This window comes from Chaetura pelagica, unplaced genomic scaffold, assembly GCF_000747805.2.
Source record: "Chaetura pelagica isolate M959 unplaced genomic scaffold, ChaPel_1.0 scaffold109, whole genome shotgun sequence".
NCBI lineage: Eukaryota > Metazoa > Chordata > Aves > Apodiformes > Apodidae > Chaetura > Chaetura pelagica.
Window position 1 is genome coordinate 14630560 of NW_009970725.1, and position 19950 is coordinate 14650509.

The window sequence follows — 19950 nt, forward strand, 5'->3', positions numbered from 1 at the left end:
TTTAATTAAAGGTCAGTGTTACGCACATTTCCACAACACATAGTAAAACCCTGGAATGAAATCAGCCTCACTTCAACATTTGATTAGACAAGATAATGTATTTCCCCCTGGAGTAGTCTGTTATTCAAAACAAGCTCTTTAGGGAAGGAAGTTCACATCAGTTGGTTACTGTTCCTGTGGATACCAAAGAACTTTGTACAGTACACACTACAGTAAATTGCACTGCAGGTCATTTAGGAGCTGGAAGCATGGCCCGTGTCTACATAAAAGTATCAAAATGCATTTTAAAAAAAATAATGAGACCTTAGTAGCAGACAAACAGCAGACAGTGATGCTGGGGGACAAAAAAATTACAGAGTCAGTCATTCTTTTAGTTAGTCAAAAAATTATGGGTTTTTAGTAGATGAATTGTAGATATGTGGTTTTACACCTTGTGTGTCAAAAAGAAAACATTTTTTTAAAGTTAATTGCTGTTAATTGATGCCCTTAAATGTAATGTGGAACTGGATAACATCCAGCTTTAACTTTCCTGTAAATGCAGTTGTAGACTTCAAAATTACTAGTTATACGTTCTAAAGTTTAGATGGCTTTTTTTCTATCATTGCCATATTTGTCTCTTTTGTTCTTCACTCACCATGTATCTTTAGTGACTGGTAGCAAGGGGTGGTAGCAGGCCTTGTTCCTTGGGACTCAACTAATTTTAGCTTCTGACTGTTTCTCTTTATCTGTATGAACTGGCTATTGAGGGTTAGCTGAAAATTAATACTATATTCTGGATTCTTGAAGCCAACACCCTCTAAAATAAAGGTTTGTTTTCATGGTATAGGAGCATTCCCCCAGGTAAATAAATACTTGCTGTCATGGAAGCAGTTTTAAAACATTTTACTGTATAGCAGTAAGACTAGTATATCTCTGATGGGTACTTTGGTTTAGAAATCCAATTTAAGTCTAATTTTTGCTTTATCTTGGGTCTTCCATGTTGTTTGTGTGTTTGATTACTGAAGTGTCTGTTAAACAGCCAGCCCAAAGAGTTACTGTGTTCTGAGTTTGCTGAAGCTGCTAACTAAGCCATGGTTTGTATCTTAAATTTGCTATATGGAATTATTATGACGGTCATCATAAGTTTCTTACTTTTGGTGGGAGGGTTCTGCAAATTTACATACGATATAGTATAGCATAAAATAATATATAATATTAGAGTCACTCATTATAGCTGTCTATGAATATTATGCAAATGAGCTAACATAATTTTATATTGCCACCCTTGGTACATAGTTTCCTCCATTCCTTCTTCTACCTTTCTTCTTAGCTAAAGCAGTGTGCCCAGCATATTGTGCTTTTGGATGTTCACCAGGAGCTCTAAGTGTTGTTCTCAGTCCTGTAAATGGTAATTTGTTCCATAAATAATTGAGCTAATAAATTCTGGTTGCCTGTTGATGTATTTTAGAAGACCAGCCTGCTTCCCCAGTGACCATAAGTAGCCTATTTTTTTCTCTTAGATCTCCTATTGCTCGATTTTCATCACAGTAGTCCTTGTCCCCGTCCTGCTGGATAAGATGCAGTGCATGTTGGTGCATCTTTTGGTGACTAAGTGCTGACTGACTAGTCAGACCGTATCAGTCAGTAGCTAATCCAGCAAAAACAGGTAACATTTTGGGATTACACTAAAACTTCTCTTCAGTAAAGAGCTGCTGACCCATCACCTTCCTCCAGTTAATGACGTTCTTGTTAAATTTTGTGTTCTCCTTAGATTCCTCTGCCTTTTTGTGGCATTAGGTTGGAACTGGCCAATATGTTGCAAAGTCAGGTAGAAGGCATAATTGACTGTCAGACAGATGATACCTTGCTGAACCAACACCTTCCTCCAGTTAATGACGTTCTTGTTAAATTTTGTGTTCTCCTTAGATTCCTCTGCCTTTTTGTGGCATTAGGTTGGAACTGGCCAATATGTTGCAAAGTCAGGTAGAAGGCATAATTGACTGTCAGACAGATGATACCTCAGTGTAAGTCTCCTTTCTTTAGGAAGCCAAGCTAAGGAGACAGCACACATTGCAGTAAGGCTCAAACAGCTTAATAAGTTAGGCTGCAGCTGAACTTGAGTGTAACATTTACATGTTACACTTGTAGTCACATTTTATGCTTATAGCTGCTGATAAGCTTTCTCCTTGGATACAGTATATGTTTTAAGAACCATGGAATGCTGCATAATGTTTTTCCTTCTTTTACTGCTCATAAAAAGTTTAAGTAAATGAATTCTTGTAAACCGATCATTGAGATGATGGATCCAGGTGCAGGATGCCAAGCACAGCATTGCCCCGGTGTGTTGCTACTTGAGTCTGTCATGGCTAGATGTGCAGTGCCTTCTGTACAGAAGCGTCCTGTGAAAGAAGATATTGTTATATCATGTACATTATCCAGAGATCCTGTCTTATAACTGCAGTATCTTCAAAATAAAGAGTAAGAGAACAGCATATGGTTTGAGGTTTGTGTGTAGCATCAGCAGTGCCAGTGAGATTTAGTGACTCCCTGTATGAGACCCTGAGGTCTCATCAATAGTAAACCACCTTTAGAATATAGTCACCAAAGAAAACAATATTTTTTAAAACAGAAAAACTATAGCATTCTTAACTTGTTTAACAAATTACTACATTTTAATTTATTGTCCCTTTTAAACATATATTAAGGATGTGGAATATGAAGCAAATTACATTACATTTCCAGATTTAAGATTTTAACTACATCTAATTAAGTCCACAATAAGATAGTTTTTGATACATAGATCTGTATAAAATGTTCAGTTGGTGTGTGTGCTGCTATTTAGAAATGTTCACTGTCCTTTTTTCTTGTGATTCTTAAGGGAAAGAGGATAGCTGTTGTGGAAAGTTGTTACTACAAAATATGGAAAACATGAGATCTAATGGTATGGTAGAATAAAAATAACCTTCAATAGCTGTTCTATATTAGGCAGAGCTTAACAGCTAAACAGACATGCTTCAAGTTATTATTTGAAAATTTACTCAGCTGAGGTGCAGTTCATCCATTCATGTCTCTTAGTTGGAAGGCTGGCTTTTCGTAAGCCAGTGACTTTAGTGGTATGAAAAGCCAATCGATATACTCCAACTTACCCAAGCTCCATTTTCATCCAGGAGATGCTGTCGTAGGTCTGTTTCATATAGCCTGAATTCATCGTTGTCCTGCGCTAGCCAAAATGCTTGTGGGTAGTACAGAACACAGGGTTCCATAGCCGTATTTTTCACGGGGAAAGTTATTGTTGCTGGAGGGGAGTTCACTGAAAAAAGAGTTCCTGAGGGTAGGAAAGCTTTGAAACTTCTGTCCTGTGTGGTACTGACGGTTTGGTGTTTTGGCATGTTGAACAGTCTTTTAAAACTTGGTTAGGTGCCTGAATTACTACATTAGTAACTTTTTTCTCATTTTGTAGTATTAGATTGCTCTTCTGTATGTGAAAGTAAATAGCTGTTTTACAAATAGCGTAATGTGATACCACTGAGGTTCAGTGAATTACGGCAGAGCTCTGCGTTTCTTTGCTGCAGATAAGACACGAGCCATGTAGCACATTTCAGATTACTGAACACTTAATGAATTCCAAGATGAGATTATTCCGTTCATAGCTAGATAGTTTGAAGGTATGCTTTCTGCAAACATGACAGCTCTTCATTAAAAGCTGCAGATATAATTTCAATTTTTTTAGCATTGTCTTAAGTTTCTTATGGGCAAACCTTATTCTAAAAATGTTCAGTGTAGCTCCAAAACTGAAAAGATTCATTTTTTAAATGTGAGAAAATCTGAAGGTAACAGCTAAGAGTCTTTGTTTATCAATACTGTTACTAACTTAACAAAAAATCCCATTTAATATTTTGAGTGGTTTAGTTTTTCAAGGCAGACACTGAAATTTCAACTAAACAAAGAGGTGGGAAAAGTAAAAATAGGCTCTTTATATGTCTGGGCCTTTATACTGTGCCAATAGTAAGCAATAATTATTTGTAGCATTATTTTGTTATGGTACAAAATTATTTCACAAATGTGGAGATGGATTTACAAATCTATTCAGTCAACAAAAATCCATTGCACTAATCTTAGTTTAGCAGAGTCAAAAATAGATGGGTTGAAAGACTGACATCTCCCTTAATATGATCTTACTGTAACGTATAGATAAGGATAAACAGACTTTAAAATGAGAAATTTTAAAGTAATTCATAAAAAGGATATAAGCAAGCAGGTGGCTTTAAAAGAAATGAGTCACTACTAACTTCATAATTATGATCTTTTCAGCTCATACAGGCTTTTTTTCAGTCCACTGAGTAAATAATAAAGGACTTTACCCTTTCCTGTTCCCATCAGCATGGCTGGTAGAATAGTAAAGCTGCCTAAATAGTTTGTAAGTATATCTTGACATACTTTATTAGTCTATGTTTAAGATTTCAAGGATTCAAAATGTTGTAGAATACATAGTATCATGCAGGCTCGGGCAGTAGTATGATTGTAGTACAAGAAAATAGCTTCCATTTTATAAATTTGTATAATTCTCCCATTTAAATGCTTCCCAAACAGCTTTGCTTTATTTTTATTTTTTTTTTAAGTCTAACGCTGACTTTCCGGGACTCAATGTAGTTGCTTCGGCCTCTGACTATTTTTATTCCACTTCCTAAGAAATGTGGATGTCAACAGAAGCCTTTTTCCAATCCACACATTGTCTGGAAATTCTTACATACTACATAAAAGTTAATCTACTTACCTGAAGACCCAGCTTCTTCCTGAAATACCTTGGATCTCTTCCAGCATCAGCAAAGAAAGGTCATAGTTTGGAACTATCATATACAGGAACATTGTTGAAAAAAATAACTTGGTGTTTAAATTTAAACTTCATTGTTACATGTTTAATTATTGACCCCTGTATCTGTGAAGAGAAGTGCATTTCTTCCTTCCTCTCTCTCTTCCTCTCCCTCCCACCAAGGAAGCCCTGGTCCTTCTGCTATCTTTCTTTTCCTCTTTCCTGCTCCCCTTATTAAAAAGAGAGCTCCTTCACTTTATTTTCATTTTCCTGAGCAGCCCAGCCCCAGTGTGCTTGGCCACAAGATTCACTTTCCACTCCTGCCAGCATCCCTACAGATTTCTTTGTCCTAGATAGCACTTCCCTAGTGAGACACCAGATGACTTAAGGAGATTAGACAAGGGTGACCAGTTCTATGAGAAGAAAGTGGGACACGTCTGGGTTCTGTTTGCGTGGGAATACTCCTGGTAGACAGAAACTCTCTCATGCCACAACGTTATCACCTATGGGAGAATCCAACAAAACTTTCAGTAGGGATAGCAGGCTTCTGCTTCCACCAGGAGATTTCTTTTTGATTTGCATTGGGATCCACATGAGTAATAATTTTTAGTCATCTGGAGATTTTCTGAAAGAGGTTCTATACCTTGATGGGATTTTTCTTTTCTTATTCCCCCTTAGGGGTGATTTGGCATTATCTCTCTGGTATATTGTCAATGGATTTGGCAGAAAAGAGAGCAAATATAGCAATATATCTAAGAATAGAAGAATATATCTAAGAAGGCCCACAAGGACTGCTGTCAGCCTACAAGTCTGTGGGCTTCTGAGCAGAGTAGATTGGTGGTGAAGGGTATGAGCATGTCTCATGGTTATTTATCTTGTTATTCCATTGCTCGTGACCCCTACAGGTGATTACTAGAAAGATTCAGCAAGACAGTAACAAGTTCAGAATTCTGCAGTATCTTAATCAGCTCAGTTATGGTAGCGAGCATAAGGCTGGGTGTGTGGAATGTCCTATACAATATATAGATCTTCCCTTCTCCTAAGTGATGTGTGCTTTTTCTAAAGAAAAAAGTAAAAAGGACCTCTTTATTTTAGAAATGTTACAGTTAAGAAAACTGTCCATTGGGTGTATAAATTATTTGGAAAACTTCTGTCTTAATGCCAAATTATATACTAACACTATTGAAATTGGTATAATCTTTTTGTTAATGCAGATTGAAAACTCTGAAATTATTACTAATATCCTATAATAATAATAAATGGTGATTCTTATTTAATTATTTCAACATTTTTTAACTTGGTAGAGTTAGGTTAGAGTTACAGTAATAGTTGGTAGAGTAAGGTTGTAGTTGGACTCAATGATCTTAAAGGTCTTTTCCAAGCAGACCAATTCTGTGATTCTGTGAAAATTTTCCAGAGACGATAGTGGGGTTTTTTTCCAATTTTCGTATGTGGTAACTGAGCCACCAGAGGTCACAGAGGATAGTTGGCAGAGCCAGAAATAGAGCTCAGGCTTTTCCACTTTCAGCTCAGTGTTCTTGTCACTGGATACCACCAGATGGTCTCCAGATTATTCAGTAAATAAGCCTCTGCATCCTCCATAAATATTCCGCCAAAGCCAACTGGCTGTGTCTCACGCTTGCTAGTTCCCAGTCTGTGAGAGTGGCTGACTTGGCAGGTAATGCTGTAGCTGGCCCCATTGAGCAATCTTCTCTTCTAGAGGTTCACTAGTTTTACCAGGCAGAACAATCTCTTTTCTAGCACTGTTTTTAGCAATTATTCTCTGCATCGTAACACACATTTTTTGGTGTAAAACCGTTCTGTGTATGCTTGAGGCAAACAATCTGATTAAAAGAAAAAAAAAATTCTTCTGATAAGTGTCTGAAAAGTGTCTAAAGAAATCTTTTATCTGCTTTTAAAATCATAGAATCACAGAATCATACAATCATTAAGGTTGGAAGGGACCCTAAAGATCACCAAGTTCCAATCCCCCTGCCATAAGCAGGGAACCCGACCACTAGATCAGGTTGCACAAAACCTCGTCCAACCTGGCCTTAAAAACCTCCAGGGATGGGACATCAACAACCTCCCTGGGCAGCCCATTCCAGTTCCTCACCATCCTTATAGTGAAGAATTTCTTCCTAAACCTAAATTTCCCCTCTCTTGGTTTAAAACCATTACCCTTTGTCCCTTCACTGTCTTCTCTGATGAAAGCTCCTCCCCAGCTTTCCTGTAGCCCCTTTCAGGTACTGGAAGGTGCTATAAGGTCTCCCTAGAGCCTTCTCTTCTCTAGGCTGAACAGCCCCAACTCTCTCAGCCTGCCTTCACAGCAGAGTTGCTCCAGCCCTTTGATCATCTTGGTGGCCCTTCTCTGGACCCTCTCCAACAGGTCTATGTCTTTCTTGTGCTGAGGGCACCAGAACTGTACACAGTATTCCAGGTGGAGTCTCACCAGAGCAGAGTAGAGGGGCAGAATCACCTCCCTGGCCCTGCTGGCCACACTTCTTTTGATGCAGCCCAGGAAGCAGTTGCTCTCTGGTCTCCAGCACACACTGGAGGCTCATGTTGAGCTTCTCATCTACCACTACCCCCAAGTCCTTCTCCTCAGGCCTGCTCTCTAGCCCTTCTTCCTCCAGCCTGTATTTGTGCCTGGGGTTGCACTGAGCCAGGTGCAGGACCTTGCACTTGGCCTCATTGAACTTCACAAGGTTGGCACTGGCCCACCTCCCTAGCCTGTCAAGGTCCCTCTGGATGGCATCACTTCCCTCTTGGGTGTCAACCACACCACTCAAATCTGGCTGTCTTAGTTGTTACTGTCTGTGTGCCTTGAAATTCGGAGGGTAGAAATATATATGCATTTGTGTCTGTGTGTAGCATAAATACCAGATGGGAGAGGAGGTTCATGGCTACAAAGCAAACTGTTTTCTGGTCTTTCTTAATTCACTTCTTCACTTCCTAGTTCATAGGCTTTTTACTTCTGTCTATTCTGGTGAGGCTTTTCGTGGATCTTCAGTTCTTGAGGATTTTGCCTATGGTGTACTATGTGCCTCAAACCAAAGTGTCCAAACTAACCCTTGCATACCTGATATTCTGTTGGGGAATTTAGTAGCATAAATCTGAATGCTGGACAATGGCAGCCTTCCTCAATTCACAGTGCTAGCGTAGTTGTACTGCAAGTATTTTGCAAAAATTTAACTTCTTCCAAACTAGTTAATTAACCACAAGAGCTGAATTCATTGCAAGAGCTGCAGGGTGGACAAACCAGCTGACTGGAATGGACATTTGACTGGTGTTCTCTGAAACTGGGGGAAGCAGTTGGTTAGCTGGAAGCAGGACTCACATTCACAAGCACCTTGGCACGTTCTGCGGTGCTGGGCTGCCAGAAACCTGAAAGAGTTCAACAAAGAGAAGGGCTGTGTCCAGCACCTGGGACAAAACTTTAACCATCAGTATGGACAGAGGACCAACTGGCCAAGTAGCAGCTCCACCAGAAATTCTTTTGGAGGTCTGGTAAAGATGTTAAATATGAGTCAACAGTGTTTTGTGCATACTGATTTGCGTTAGGAAGAATGTCAGCCAGTTAGAGAAAGGATTGTTCCCCTCTACATGGCACTCAGGAGGTCAAGGGTGTGTGTCCAGTTCTGCACCCATACAGAAACATCAGAAAACTGCAGCAAGTCCAGTGGAGGAGCCACTAAGCAGGTGAGGGCAATGAATCACATGGTATTTGAGGAGAAGGTGGAGAAAATTATCTTGCTTAGCGTGGACAAGAGTGGGCTGAGGCATGATTTAGTAACAGTCAGCCTCCACCTGAACAAGGGGAGGAGTTACAGGAACAACCAGACCCCTCTCAGACATGCACAGTGATGACACCAGAGACAACAGACACAACCTGCAGCAATGGAAGGTCAGATTAGACATGAGGAAAGTAAATCACAGTAGCAAGACATGAGCAGGTTGCCTAGGAAAGATTCCCATCCTTGAAGACTTTCAAAACCCAACTGGACAAGGCCCTGAGCATCCTGCTATAAATTCAGTGTGAGCCCTGCTTTGAGCAGGAGGTTGGACTGGATGATCCAGAGACCTTGCCCAGCATAAGTTTCTCTGTGATTCCATCACCTTTGTGTCCCAGAGACTTGTCTCCTTGCAGGGTGACAGGCTTTAGTGCATCTGTAGCCAGTGAGACTTACCAACATCTTTCTTGCAAAGAAAAGACACCTATATATAATGCATATAACAGAACCAAGAATTCTAAAGCAATAAGCAGCCTGTGTATATTATTTTCTTCTTACCTAAACTCACAGTTTTCTGCAGCCTGGACAACTTGTAGATTGAGTTTGTACTCTTGGTTTCTAAATTTTCTTGAACTTGGCGACAGGGAGAGAACACCATATGAAAGCCAAGTGTGGAACATTTGTACTATACAGATTGAATCATCAACAGAAAGCATCTAGATAAGCAGCTGAAAAACTTTTGTAACGTAGTTGTCTGAGAGCCAGATAGACCTGTGAAGAAGTGGCCAGAGCGGTAATGCTTTGAGATAACAGAAACCCAAATAATTGGTGTCAGAATTGCTCCTCTGTGTCAGGTAGCCTAGTTGAAACTCTTCCGTTGCAAGCACATTTCCTCTACCCTCCCCACCATTGTGTGGCTGTTGTTCACCATCCTTCACAAGCTGAAGACAACTCACCAAGAAGTGATATGCAGAGTCTTACAGGGCCAGGGCAATAGAGAAATCTAATCCCACAGAAATTACAGGTCCGTCTTCAAGGGACAGGTTTGTTTAAAGAGGTAACATGTAGAGGTAAGAGTCAGAATTTGGCAATAGAACATTAAACTGTCTGCTTGGATAGCGTCATTGTTACTGGGGGTCCTTCCTGTGACCTGACTCTTCTGCTGCAGATTTTCTAAGAGTTCTCAGTCTTCTGTGTTGATCAGTGTTGTCCATGGCCACTAGTTTTGTCTGTCTACAGTAGAGGAATGGAACTCAACAACAGTGCTGCCAGTTCTCCCATCTCCACAGGCTTTAACTGAAAATTGAAAGATAGAGCAATTTATCTGCCTTTGTTAGCTTCAAAGTTCATTTGGTTTAAAAACAAGTCATGAGATAGAGGTCAGCTGCCTTTTCATGCTGATCAATGTCATGGTTTCAACTTGATAATTTTGGTACTGTGGAAATTGTTGCTCATTTGTTGCAGTCTGTTCTCAAGTTTCTCTGCTTGACCTCTAGATGCCCCAAAAAATATAGGAAAACTGAAGGGTAGAGAAGAGAGAGATGTTTATTGTAAACTCTACTAGGATTTTCAGATTTTACTAGTGTGGGTTATGCAGTTTAAAGTTTCACGTTTAAAAATCCTCAGTAATTGAGTCCACTTGAAAGATGAGGACAGAAAAGAAATTTTATGAAACCAATCAGTTGGATCTTGCAGAACAATATGTCTTTGTAGGTACAGATTTATATCATTGTGCTTTATAATTATTTTATGTACCAAACTCGTAGGAACCAGAAGTGGGGATCTCCTACCACTACTATAAAAAATTAATTTGGAATCTATCAAAGGCATTGATATTGGAAAACAGGCTCATGGGAGTAGAAAAATGTGTTTGTGAAATGCTCTCAAGGTTGCTAACCTTCTAAGTAGACATTTTGATACATGATACACACACCCACCTGACAAACCATATTGTCCCCTTGCTTTCTGCTGCTTTTTAGTGGCAGAATTGAAGTATAATTTAAGAGTTACTCTGAACTTTTGGAGAAGAGGTTTATTTTACATGAAAAATATAACTCTCATCCACTTAGAAGAATGTGGCAGAGGAAAGTGTTTACACAGGCTTATGTCACGCTCAGCTGTACACTAAAACAGCTGCTTGCTCTAATTTAAGACTAAGGACATTGACAGTGTCCACTGAAAACACTGGACCTATTGTGTTGGCAGTGCAGATAACCAATAGTAGGCATCTAAGCTAGTGCTTTCTTTTTGTATTGTTTTTATATTTCAATGCCTCTCTCTGACCCTTGTTGCAGATCCTTTTGGAAGTAGTTCCCGTTTTCATACTTTTAAAGACACATACACATGCATGCCCCATTTGCCTTACTTTTCACTGTTTCCAAACACTTGGAACATGAGGCTGTAGAAGAAACTAAATTAATTGGTTTCTTCCTGCAGCATCTAATGGATTAAAAAAAAAAATGATACTGAATTGTAACTTTCAACTTCAAATATCCTTTGCTTTAAGCACAGATTTTTGGTTTCATGATTCACCAGTTATGTGAGTGTCAGGTTTTATTTGTAGAGAAAAGTGAGGAACTGTAGTTTCAGGTATTTTCCTCAGCTATTGAAATCCTATGCCTGATTTTAAGGGGTCAAGACCTGTGCCCCTTTTTGTGTCTCATTCTGTTTGACAGAATACACAGGCTGGCTTGAAGGGGAACCCTTCTTTGAAAATGCTAAGCTTGCAGAACTTTTGAGAAGAGGGCACGAAGCTCGTAATGTTGTTTGTGAAAGAAGTTTTGTCAACAAGGTCTCCTGAGTCTGCTTCTTCACAGAGGTGAACGACTGTAAAGTAAACCATTATGTGGAGGAGTCTATGGACAAGCCATGATCAGGAAGATATTTTATTAACACTACTGGTCATACATGTATAATTTTTTTTCAAGCCTAGTAACATATTATGTGTCACCTTCAAGGAAAAAAAAAAGAGATGCAAAATCTCTGTAGAACAGAGCAAGAGAAACTTAGCTGGTGCTCTTATTTTTGTATAGTGGATTTCTTGCACAAGATGCCCTCAATGTGGTTTTGGGTGTTCTGATTTCTCTAAGGTTTTTGTAGTATGAATGGTGGTTTGGGTTTTTTTTTTCCTTCTGTTGGGCATCACTTTTTGCCCAAGTTTTTTACTTTCTAGAACTAAGATAGATGGAAGAAGTTCCAGTTGATGGAGATTACTTGTACAGCAAATGCAAACAAAATCTTTAGAAAAAATGAAGACCATAAGGTTAACAGTTACTTAAGAATGTATTAACAGTTCAGAAGAATGCCTAACTTTATCTTTATTTCTACATCTTGTTCTCAAAGGTATTGGAAATAACAAAAGCAATAACAGTAAAACCAGTCTTTCTAGTGACACTAAACGGGGCAGCCTTTGGTTCTATACGTAGCTGTGAACAGTCTAATAGTTACAAGCTGTCCCGCTTGGATGCCCCATATAATTTCTCAGGGCAAAAACTCAGAGGTTATATGGAGTGGATACCATTTTGCCATTTAAATATTTTCTTTCTCCTGATCTTGCTTCCTCCAGCCCTGTCATACATTGCCTGTTACAATCAAATGTTCCTTTTCTTAAGGGAACATTTTCTCCTGGAGACATAAAAGAAGAGCTCAAGGAATTTAAGGAAAGGTATGGGGTTGTTTTTTTTATTTTTGAAGGTTTTTAATCTCAAAAAAAGAAAACAGAAACAAAGGACTTAGAATAGAAATAAAGAACTTTTGTCTGGGAGGACACTTATTTCTTCTGAGTTAATGTGCAAAAAATGTTTTTCAGAGGCAATTTATTTCTAGTTCAAGATCTGTGTAGCAGTTTATTTCAAGATATTAAAATGGGGATCAAAGACCCCAGGCTGAGAAAAGATGATGATTAAGATAATCATGATTTAGATTTAAAGAAATATCTTTTTTAAATTGTCAGGTTGTTGAGCAGAATTGAGCAAGGCTGAAGGGCCTTTAAAGGGAGGAAAAAAACAACCTAAGTAGTACTTACGTGTAGCCACTACTGTCTTTGCAGGAAATAAACTTATTTGCAAAAACATAAAAGAAATTACCAAGAATATGTAAAGAAAAACAATCATACCTAAGGAATCCTACATAAGATTCAGCAGTACCTGACCACATGGGGGAAGACGGCAATGACAGGGATCTCTCTGCAGAACTGTTGATATTTGCCTGAAGTTAAATGGTGGGAAAGCAAACTCTGACTTTATCTCAATGTGTTCAGGATGCCTCCTACTACAGGGAGTAATATTAACTGGATGAGGAGGGAATACAACAAATTTTTTATTGCTCTAGGAGAGGAAGTTCCTATCCTGAAATCAAGTGTTGGACAACAGAACCATCTAGGAACTATCCGACAGAAGGATAGGTGCCCATGAAGGTAGAAAATCAGTTCCCAGGTGCTTTTTGAGGGCATAGGAAAGTTGCCAGCAGAATCTAAAATAAAGGGCCCCAAAAAAATTCCCATTGCAGTCAGGTCGTAAGTGCACCTCATGAGAAACTGATGCTTAGAACTTAATAGTGCTTAACTGAGAATAGTGCTTAAAAGCACTATTGATCACCTACGACTAACATAACAGAGAAAATTTTAGAAGTCTAAAATTATTATTGTTTTAGCAATTGTAAAAAAGAAGTGGGATTTCTTTCCTGTGCCCAGATTGTATGGAAATATATAAGGATCAAAGATAACACAGAAAACTTAAAGCTGTTTCTGTTTGTTTACTTTTGCATGGTTGTACTTAATTTTATGTTTACAAGACCTGAGTGTTTCAAGTCCAGAAACAGTAATCAGACTGTCAGTATGAACTGTTGGGAAAAGAAACTCCACCTCTAATTTTAAAAAACTCATATCCTTCCATACAGGAAATAAGTATAAAATAAAATGTGTTGATGATTTTTTAAATAAAAGTATTGGCTGTAGTAGTTTATTATGTTTATCCTTACAATAAGCTTCAATTTATTATGAAGGATAAACATAGATGTATTTTTTTAACTCTTATAAGCACTATGAAAAATGAAGATCTATAATGTTGTAAAGATGCATGCGTTAGAAAAAACTGCAGCTACGTGGCAGTACATTTGTACATATTAGCAGAATAAGTACAGGATTATCCTGTGGAATTTCCCTTATTTCTATGAGATGATGACTAAGTATAAAAAAGAAAAAGAGAAAGGAAATGTTTTCAGCTTTAAATCTCAAAGCCCCAGAATGAAGCAGGTCAGGCAGGAGCCAGTGGATCAGAATGGATCAGACAGCCTCCACAGAAGGTGCAGAGCAGGTTCTTGCAAAGACCAAAACCTGCAAAATGCTCAGTAATCGTCCAAACAGAGGAGACCAACTGGGTCTTTAAGGGAAAGGCACTTCCATTTTGAACCATTTGCTGGTGCTGGCATCTGGACAGAGTATCCCTCCCTCAGACATTCCATTCTTACTAGATATATAATTATTCCTTTACATGTTGTCATAGTTTTAAGCTCCTGACTTAGATTTCTTAAATACCATCTAAGACAACTGTGTATTCCCTTCTCAGAAACGAGTGTTGAGGAGAGCCTGGAAGGAGAGACAGTTGCTTTCCACTCTAGCCTGTTCTTTCCCATGGCTTGCTGCTCTGTACTCAAGCAAACAGAGGTTCTTTTCAAGAACGAGATTTTCTGAAGATCTCTTATGATACCAATTTCTGTTAATAAAATGTTACATCTTTTGGACTTCCCTAGCATTTTGCATCTGTCCCACTACTGCTAGGGCATCAGATGGTCAATTCCTTTGATCCAGAATCATAGAATGGTCTGAGTTGGAAGGGACCTTAAAGGTCATCTGGTTCCAACCCCCCTGCAACACAATTGGTCCCCAGCTGCATCAGTAAGAGTCACTTCATTCATGCCTACTGCCCCACACTTTCAGGCTTTGAGAGACCTGAGAGCAAGCTCTTCCCAAGTCAAACCTTTTTCCCTCATCTCTGCCGTTGCATAATCTGAACTGTTGCCAGCAACAGTGAGTTGTGATGGAAATGGTTAGAGAGGAGTGTCCCCCGTTCAGCTGCACAAGGAGATGGTGCTGGGTGATGGAAACAGTGCACTTGGCAAGACATTTAATCCATAATCTCTTGTCTTGCAACCAGCCCTGCTGAGTTGCAGCAGTGTTCTCATAGGTAGTCATAAGGTGTGCATATCAATCATAGACACAGTATTCATGGTGCTGTGCTGTCTGATACAGACCTCTCTGAAAACACAGGAGGTGCGACACCTCGCAGCTTTTACTCAGGCTGGGGAGACAGTTGATCTGGTTCTTTGGAATTCCTGACAGAATAGGGGCAAAGTCTTTTATATGCCTTTCTTTTATTGTCTTTCTTTTCATCCATTTGAGAGCAAAGAGAACAAAATAGTCAAAGAAACAGTAATTATACAAATATAACCAAAACAGAAATTTCCTAACATACTCCAGTTATCCTAGGGAATTAACCAAATTTAATTGTTGGGCAATCTGACTGTTTTCTTTTTAAATTGTTTTGCCTTAGTGCCTTTTTATTTCCTGATTTTATTTTTTTTTGGCAGAGATACTTGTATTTTGGGCTCAAGCTTGAACTGTAGAATTTGAAATTGTGCACCTATGGCCTGTCACAGACTCACAGAGTGGTTGAGTTTGGAAGGGATCTCTGGATGTCATCTGGTCCAGCCTCCCTGTTCAAGTATGACCACCCAGAGCCAGTTACCCAGGACCCTTTTCAGGCAGCTTCTGAATATCTCCAAGGATGGAGGCTCCACAGCCTTCATGGACAACCTGTCCCAGTGCTCAGTGACCCTCACAGGAGAAGTGTTTCCCGATGTTTAGAGGGAACCTCCTGTGTTTCAGTTTGTGCCTATTGCCTCTGGTCCTGTCACTAGGCATCACTGAAAAAAGCCTAGCTCCATCCTCTTTCCACCCTCCCTTCAGGTATTTATATATATTGATGAGATCCCCTGAGCCTTCTCCAGGCTGAACAGACTCAGGTCTCTCAGGCTGTCCTCATATGGGAGATGCTCAAGTCTCTTCATCATCTTTTTGGCCCATCACTGGGCTCTTTCCATTATGTACCTATTTCTCTTAAAATGGGAAGCCCACAACTGAACCCAGCACTTCAAATATGTCTTCCCACTGCTGAGCTGAGGGGAAGGATCACCTCCCTTGACCTGCTGGCAACACTTCTCCTAAGGCATCCAAGGATACCACTGGCCTTCCTTGCTGGCTTGTGTCATTGCTGGTGTTTATTTAGAAATATGTTGCTTTTTTCTCTAAGCTTGCTTCAGAGGAAAATGGTCTGTCTTAAGTTGGAACTTTTTAACTATTGGAAAATGAAGATTTGCCTGCTTTTCAAGATAATTGAAATAATAATTGATATATAATTCATATAATAATTGATAATTGTCTGTCTTTGGGACACTCTCAAATTTTTTCACAATTTATATATTTACAGTTCTTTCATTCACTGAAATGGCACATGAAGTCCTTTTCAAGATCTGAAACGTAACATTACATGCTGTTGCTTAAAAGCTAGTTAGTAGCTGTTTCCTACATTGAAAAAGAACTTCCCTCCAAGTGATATTTTCTACAATTATAGTCTGTTCATGCACAGGATAGAGTAACTGGGCTTGCTCAATTTTCTTACAAATGTTTCTGGAATTAGTGTATTTTAAATAAGAATTTATTAGGAATTCATAAGAAGAGTTTTGATTATTTTGAAAGACCATTTCTAGTTGTTCTGTATTAATACTACCATTTTGAAAATGGGCATCTTCTTCCTTATTGTTACTTTTTGTTTGCATTGATGTATGCTCTTTTTTTAAAGGTAGGATTATGAGTGAAGTGGATTAAATAGTATATCAATAGATTAATTATGAAAGCAGCTGTTACAACACTGAAAATTAAGCCTTATTTTGAAAAGCACAGTCACGTGGAAAAACACAGCAAGTATAAAAATGAAACAGTTTTTTGAATATATATTATTTTCCCCTATCTTCTGTAGGTCCTTTTTATTAAAAGTGATTGACTGTGAGCCCACGGCTGTGACACATACATGGTAGAGCAGGCATAGTTGTAGCAAGGATACTCTAGTCATGTTTTCAAACAGGAATTGGGCAAGACTGAGTTGGAGTCCTACACACTAGGAGTGTGCAATCACCTCCCTGTGTTGAGGAGAGGTTTTGGTAGCATTTCTCATTAAGAGGTCTGATCATTTTCTGGTGCCTATCTCATGGGCAGGGGTTTGATGCTCAGTTCCTTCCAGCTTCCAGGTTCAAGTGTTCATCACCAGCATTGGTAGTGTGAGGCAAACGTGTCTCTGTATTCAGAACTTACCTAGAAGTTGGCTAGCCAGTTTTGCCATCTGAAATAGTTTTTTACAAATTATGCTTCAAGAGTGTTACACAGTTTTTAACTTTGGTTTCCCTTTCTCCTGCAAGGAACCATTTTTCTTAGGCTTTGAAAATGAACAGCTGAGAATTTAAGTTCTGTGTGTACACCTGATATAGAATATTTCAGTTGTTTTGTTGTGTCAAGCAGGAGTAAATTTCTTTTGGTTGTGGAAAAGTTTACTTTGGTGGACTGCTTGTGCGCAGTAATTTTGACCGTTTAGTGTTCCAGCAACAAGTCAAATATTGCACTTTTTTCCCTTTTTTTTTTTTTAAATACTGTTTTAATGTAATTAATTAGAGGAAAATATTGTATTCTTTCTCATTAAGATGGAAACTCTTTTCATTCCCTTTGTTTTCATTCTGTTTGTTGCAACATTAATGGCAGATCCTAAGCACAAGTATGGTGTAATCAACTGAAACTATTTCAGAAGCCAACTCTCAGGAGAATTAAGCCATGATAGTTTGAAAAATAAAATATTAAGACTTAAGCGTAAACTTCTTCAAGTTTAACTTCCCTGGGAGATTAAAATCTTAAGAAAATCCTGTTGCTTCTTTAGAATGTCCCTTCTCCCCAGAAGTCCATGGTGTACTGTGGCTGAAGTGTTCCATAAGATTACTTGAAAATTAGGTGATGTATTTGTGTTGATCAAGAGAATATGCTTTGGGGATCTAAAGAAAGCATTGTAGTGTCAGCAATTACAACAATTATTGTCTTCAGTCTGTTGACTGCAGCTGGATCAATGGGAGCAATACCATACAGCTACTTTTTTTTTCTACTGTATCTATTGGAACAGATGAGAAATTGGATGGGAGGTAGTTGTTAAAAATACTCTTGGGTCTTTCTGAAATAAATCAAGTCCTTTATTTTCAGGTAGATGGTGTGGGTGTGCATAAAACAGCATTTCGTGATGCTAAGATTAAAAAAAACTTCTGGGCTTTTCCATGGTACTTCACAGTTTTCTTAATACAATGTGTAAGCTGGTATCTTCTGTGTGGATACTGAGCATTTGTTTTAGACTTAGATGTCGCTTGTCACACATTGTGCTTTGCAAACAATGTATGCTTCAAGAATACTTCATGAAATGCAGCATGTCGCGAAGGACACTTGAAATCTGAGCATGATTTTACTGCAGTGGGCTATTTTAGTAATAAGGAGACCTTTTTAAGAAGTTATGGCTCTGTGTACCTACATTTGCTTTCAAAAATTCAACCGTGGAAGAAGTATTGTGCTGTCTTGAGAGCTCAGACATGTGGCAAAGTACAAAACAGTGTTTTCCATGTGCCATAATACGGTATTAGAAGTTTTTTCTTTTCTGTTAACTGAACTATAGTAAGAAATATTTATATTTACAAGGTATTTTTAATAAAGTGTGGTGGACAGATTTAATTTTTGTAATACTGTATTCCACATTTCTGGGTAGTCTGATATATAATTAAAAATAGGTTTTTTTTAAAAAAAGGCAAGTAGTTTGGAGAGAACAAGCTATACTTCACTTAACTACTATTACCTAATTTAATTTCCTTAAAGATTACTGCTGCTGAAGAAATCCGTTTCCAGTGGTAACATCACAATACACATATAATATTCAATTATGAGTTACCAGGGGTGGTGCTTATCTGTGTCCATCTTAGCAGTGGCATGCTAATAAAAAAAGTATTGAAGTAGTGACTTACTGTGTTATTCACTTAAAGCACCAGCTACGTTTCAGGTATTCAATGTAGATGGGACCATAGTGTAATGTTACATCTGTGTCCATCACTGATTTTGAAGTGGTGTTTTGAAATGACCACATTCTTTTCTGCTTGAATTAGTCCTGGCACATGTGGTAGGTTTCATGAGCTTCAAGTATAGACGGGAGAGGGGGTTCCTGTTTGGAAGTGTCCATTCTTGCTTGCTGGCAACTGCAGCAGCGCATTTCCCCTCTTGCCTAGGCAAACGGGGAGCTTTCACCAGGATCTTGAAAGCAGCAGGAGAATGAATGCCTTAATACAGTCTGAAGGGGTCTTCTGCCAGGTTATGAATGGCATTCCAAAGTCTATGAAAATTGACATTCGGGTCTTAATGTCAAATATTTACACAGGCCTTTGAGAATGATCACCAAATACTGCTGACCATATCCAGAATAAACATTTTATACTGTAAAGGAAGAAAACTATGAGTAAGTGGTTCTTTTGTGGATCTTGCTTTACAACGAGAAAAAGAAGTAATATAGATATTTTTAATGAAGCTTGCTAATAATTTAAGTCCCTTACAGTTTATCCTTATTTAAATGTTATGGCATGAAAGAGAACAGCTTGGTCATTCTAAATATACCATAATTGTTTACTGCAGTGGGGTGCCATCTTCTCTGAGCTATTCCCGTAAGAGGAAATTACTTATTTCATATTTAAGCTGTAATACTCTCCATTTCTAGAATGGCACAAGTAGGTCAATGTCATAAAAATAATCATTCTTGAAATGACAGTTTATTTTAATCAATAAAATGTGGAAATTCTTAGTAAGTTACTGATTTAAATCCTAATTGCATCTGGAGGGTAGTAGGGCATGTTCTTCCAGTCAAGAAATACCCAACTAACTGTTCAGTCAGAATTACAAAATTGACAAATATAATCTAAACAGTTATTACAAATACAGCTGTTCATTAATTTTTCAGTGCAGCCGCATTTCATCTAGAAATGCTGATTCATTGAAACCAAAAGTTTTTAAGAATCCAAGAAAACTTGGAAAAGAGTTTCCTAACAAAATTGGCTAAACGCACAGCCAGGGAGAGCTTCCAAGGCAGACAGTCAGAGCAGTCATCTGGGAAGTTCAGATTCTGCTCTGCCTGGTTCTCAGTCAGAGGGCAAAGCATGATCTCTCTTTTTTCTAGAGGACTATGAGGACCACTGGCTCACTGGATTTGCAGAAGTTCTCTGTCTCTGTTTTGTGTAGTAAGTATAGGCTTAATCTGACATATGTTGAGATAAAATACACTTTTTTAAAAAAAACAAATGTATCTTAAAACA

General features: G+C 38.5%; 1 protein-coding gene across 1 annotated transcript in view; it reads left to right on the forward strand.

The window, feature by feature from the left end:
* Positions 1-19950, forward strand: part of GNAL (guanine nucleotide binding protein (G protein), alpha activating activity polypeptide, olfactory type) — a 135509-nt gene that overhangs the window by 20794 nt on the left and 94765 nt on the right. The window lies entirely within an intron of this gene.